Here is a 5,020-nt window from a genome sequence, read left to right as displayed (position 1 = left end):
TATTGAATAGATGTGATGAGAATGGAAATCCTTGTCTTGTTCCTGATCTTAGAGGAAAGCTTTCACCTTTTCACCACTGTGTATGATATTAGCTATGGGCTTGTAATACATGATCTTTATTGTGTTGAGGTATATTCCTTCTATACTTAATTTTTGAGAGTTTTTATCATGAAAGGATACAAAATTTTGTCAAATGCTTTTTCTACATTTATTGAGATGATCATATGATTTTTGTCCTTCACTCTATTGATGTGTTGTTTCACATTTGTAGATTTTCATGTCTTGAAACATCCTTGCATTTCAGGAATAAATCCCCATTTATCATGTGGTATAATCTTTTTAGTGTGTCGTTGTATTTGGTGTGCTAGTATTTTGAGGATTTTTGCATCTATTTATATCTTCATCAAAATGATATTGCCATGCAATTTCTTTTCTTGTAGTGCCTTTTTCTGGCTTTGAGTGAAGCTGGCCTTCTAAAATGTTTTTGGAAGGATTCCCTCCTCTTCAATTTTTTAGAAGAGTTTGAGAAGGATTATTTGGTGGAATTCACTGGTAAAGCCATCTGGTCCTAAGGTTTTTTTTCTTGGGAGGTTTTTAATTATTCATTCAATCTCCTTACTTGTTATTGGTTTGCTCAGATTTTCTATTTCTTCATAATTCAGTCTTGGTAGGTTTCATGTTTCTAGGAATTTATTCATTTCTTCTGGGTCATCAAATTTGTTGGCATATAATTGTTTACAGCAGTTTTATGATCCTTTGTATTTCTGTGATATCAGTTGTAATGTCTCCTTAATTTTGACTTTATTTATTTGAGTCTTCTCTTTTTATATCTTGGTTAGTCTCACTAAAGTCTTGTCATTTTTATCTTTTCAAAAAATCAACTATTACTCTTGTTGATCTTTTCAATTATTTTTCTAGTTCCTATAACTTATTTTTGTTCTGATTTCTATTATTTCCTTCCTTCTGGTTACTTTGAACTTAGTTTGTTCTTCTTTTTCTAGTTCCTCGAGGTGTAAAGTTGCATTGTTTATTTGATTTCTTTCTTCTTTTTTAGTGTAAGCATTTATTGCTGTAAACTTAGAACTACTTTTGCTTCATCCCGCATGAAACAAAAGTAGTTTTAATATGTTGTGTTTTCTTTTTCATTAGGCTCAATGTATTTTTTGATTTCCCTTTTGATTTCTTCTTTCCTCTATTGGATTTTCAGGAGTGTTGTTTAATTTAACCTGTCTGTGATTTTTCCAGTTTTCTCTTCTTATTGATTTCTGTTTCATACTATTGTGGTTAGAAAAAATACTTGATATGATTTCAATCTTCTTGAATTTGTTAAGACTTGCTTTTGTGGCCTAAAATATGATTTATCTTGGAGAATGTTCTGTGTGCTCTTGAAAAGAATGTGTATTCTGTTTCCACTGAATCAAATGTTCTGTAGATGTCTGTAAGGTCCATTTGGTCTATAATGTTGTTCATGTCTACTGTTTCCTTGATTTTATGTCTGGATGATCTATCCATTATTGAAAGAGTGGTATTAAAGTCTCCTACTATTATTGTATTGTTGTCTATTTCTCCCTCCAGTTCTGTTGATATTTGTTTTTATATGTAGGTGCTCTGATGTTAGGTACATATATATTTATAAGTGTTGTATCCTCTTGATGGATTGACCCTTTTATCATTATATAATGATCTTCTTTGTGTCTTTTGCCCACTTTTGAATTAAAGTTTATTTTTCTGGATATAGTAAAGCCACCTCTGCTCTCTTTTTGTTACCATTGGCCTGGAATATGTTTTTTCCATCCCTTCACTTTCAGCCTATGTGTGGTCTTAAACCTAAAGTGAGTCCCTTGTAAGCAACATATAGTTCAATATTATTTCTTTATCCATTCAGCAACTCTGCCTTTTGATTGGAGAATTTAATCCTTTTAGATTTAAAGCAATTATTGATAGATAAGGATGACTGCTGCAATTTTAAAATTGTTTTCTGTCTGTTTCATAGCTACTTTGCTTCTTTCTTCCTTTCTTGCTGTCTTCTTTTGTGATTTGATAATTTGTTTTTGTAGTGATATGCTTTGATTTCTTTCTCTTTGTCCTTTGTGAATCTACCACAAATTTCTTCTTTGTAGTTACCATGAAGCTTAGTTAAAACATCTTATAGTTATAATAGTCTATTTTAGGTTGATAACAGCTTAACTATGACCACATACAAAAATTCTGCACTTTAACTTCTTCTCTCCCTACATTTTATGTTATTGATGTCACAATTTACATATTTTATACATTTGTATATCCACTAAGAAATTATTATAGCTATGATTATTTTTAATACTTTTATCTTTTCACTTTTATTCTAGAGTCAAAAGTGATTTATGTACCACTATTACAGTATTAGAGTATTCTGAATTTGGCTATATATTAATATTTACCTTTACCAGTGATATTTATGCTTTCATATGTTTTCATATTGTTAGTTAGCATTGCATCATTTCATGTTGAAGAATTCCTTTCAGCATTTCTTGTAAGGCAAGTCTAGTAGTGATATACCCCAACTGCTTTTGTTTCTCTGGGGATATCTTTATCTCTCTTTCATTTCTGAAACACAGCCTTTCTGAGTATAGTACTCTTGGTTGGATGCTTTTTTTTCTTTCAGTATTTTGAATATATCATCCCACTCTCTCCTGGCCTGCAAGATTTCTTCTGAGAAATACACTGATAATCTTATAGATGTGTCATTTATGTGACATGTTGCTTTTTCTAGCTGCTTTCAAAGTTCTCTCTTTGTTTTTGACTTTTGAGAATTTGATTATAATGTGTCTCAGTGATGAACTCTTTATATTTAATATATTTGGGGTTCTCTTTGGGATTCATGAATCTGGATGTTTATTTCCCTCTCCATATTTGAAGCTTTCTGTCATTATTTCTTTAAATACATTTTCTGCTCCTTTCTCTTTCTCTGCTCCATTGGGCCACCCAAAATGCATATATTGGTTCATTTGCTGTCTCATAATTCCTGTAGGCTTTCTTCATTCTTTTATCTTTTTGTTCCTCCAACTGAGTAATTTCAAATGACCTGTCTTCAAGCTCACTGATTCTTTCTTTGGCTTGATCGAATCTTTTGTTCAACCTCTCTATGGAATTTTTCAGTTCAGTCATTGTGTTCTTTAGCTTTAGAATTTCTCTTTGTTTCTTTTTCTAAAAATATTTTCTATCTCTCTTGAGCTTCTAATTTTGTTTGTGTATTCCTGAATTCATTTAGTTGTCTATCTATGTTCTATTATAGCTCACTGAGCTTCTCTGAGTCAATTATTTTAATTCTTTGTCAGGCAGTTTGTAGATCTCCATTTATTTAGGGTCAGTTACTGGTGCTTTTTTTTTTTTTTTTAATTTGGTGGTGTCATATTTCCCTGCTTGTTTGTGATCCTTATGCCAGCATTAGTGTCTGCACATTTGAAGAAGTAGGCACTAATTCCAGTTTTTACAGACTAGTTTTGGTAAGGAAAGCCCTTCAACAGTCAGCTCATCCAGAGAGTTTGAGCAGGTCATCTGGCATGGTCTTTGGGTATGCCTCCTGCTGGAGTTCTCACACAGGCTGGGTTGGTATTTAGGTCAGCAAGAGGGTGTTCCTGGTACCTGGGTTGATGAGGTTTGTCCTGGAGCCTGGGTCCAACAGGGTGAGCCTAGAGCTTGGGTTCATGAGGTGAGCCTCAAGCCCATATCCATGGGGGCTGGGATTACAGGTGTGAGCCACTGCACCCAGTCCCAGAGGGTGGGTTTTTAGTTATAAATGCCTACATTAAAAAAATGAGATCTCAAATGAACAACCTAAATGCCCCCAGGGAACTAGAAAAAGAAAACAAAACTAAATCCAAAAGCAGCTGAAGGAAAGAAATAAGAAAGATTAATGCAGAGATAAATGAAATAGAGAATAGAAAAATAGAAAGAATCAATGAAAGAACAAATTAATTCCTTGAAAAGATCAATAAAATTGACAGACCTTTAGCTAGTCTAAGAAGAAAAGAGAGAAGATGCAAATAACTTCAGATATTAAAGTGAGGACATTACTAATAACCTTATAGAAATTAAAAGGATTATAAGAGAATCTGTGAACAATTTTATGCTAACAAATTAAATAATCTAGGTAAAATGGTCAAATTCCAAGAAAGACACAAATTACCAAAACTAACCCAACAAGAAATAGAAAATCTTAACAGACATTTAACAAATAAAAAGATTGAATCAGTAATCCAAAACTTCCCAACAAAGAAAATTTTAGGACGGGATGGTTTCTCTTCTGAAGTCTATTAAATATTTTGTAAAAATTAACACCAATTTTATCAAACTCATCCAAAAAACAAAAGAGGGAGACACACTTGCCAATACTTGCCTATGAAGCCAGCATTACCCTGATATGAAAACCAAACAAAGATACCACGAGAAAACTACAGACCAATATCCCTCATGGATATAGATACAAAATTCCAAATGAAATACTAGTACACTGAATTCAACAGCACATTAAAAGAATTATGCACCATTACCAAATGGGATATATCCTAGGAATATAAAGATGGATTGAAGTAAGAAAATCAATGTAATACACCATATTAATAGAGTGAAGAAAAAAAGAGCACATGATCATTTTTAGATGCAGAAAAACATTTGACAAAATTCAATACCCTTTCATAATAAAAACACCCACCAGACTAGAAATACAAGTTAAATTCCTTAACATGATAAGGGGCATTTATGAAAAACCCATAGTAAGCGTCATACTCAATGGTGAAGCACTGAAAACTTTACCTTTAAGGTCACGAACAAGAAGAGGATGCTCACTTTTTTTTAAGCATGTCCACTTTTACCACTGCTGTTCAATATTGGACTGGAAGTCCTATCCAGAGCAATTAGGCAAGAAAAGAAGTTTAAAAATATCCAATGGGAAAGAAGGAAATAAAACGCTCTCTGTTTGCAAATGGCATGATTCTGTGTGTAGAAAACACCAGAGTCAACAAAAGATCCTACCAGAGCT

Source organism: Propithecus coquereli, unplaced genomic scaffold (genome assembly GCF_000956105.1).
Source record: "Propithecus coquereli isolate 6110/MARCELLA unplaced genomic scaffold, Pcoq_1.0 Scaffold59, whole genome shotgun sequence".
In the NCBI taxonomy this organism is placed as follows: Eukaryota; Metazoa; Chordata; class Mammalia; order Primates; family Indriidae; genus Propithecus; species Propithecus coquereli.
The sequence above is the reverse complement of the archived record's forward strand: the minus strand, read 5'-3'. Positions refer to the sequence as shown.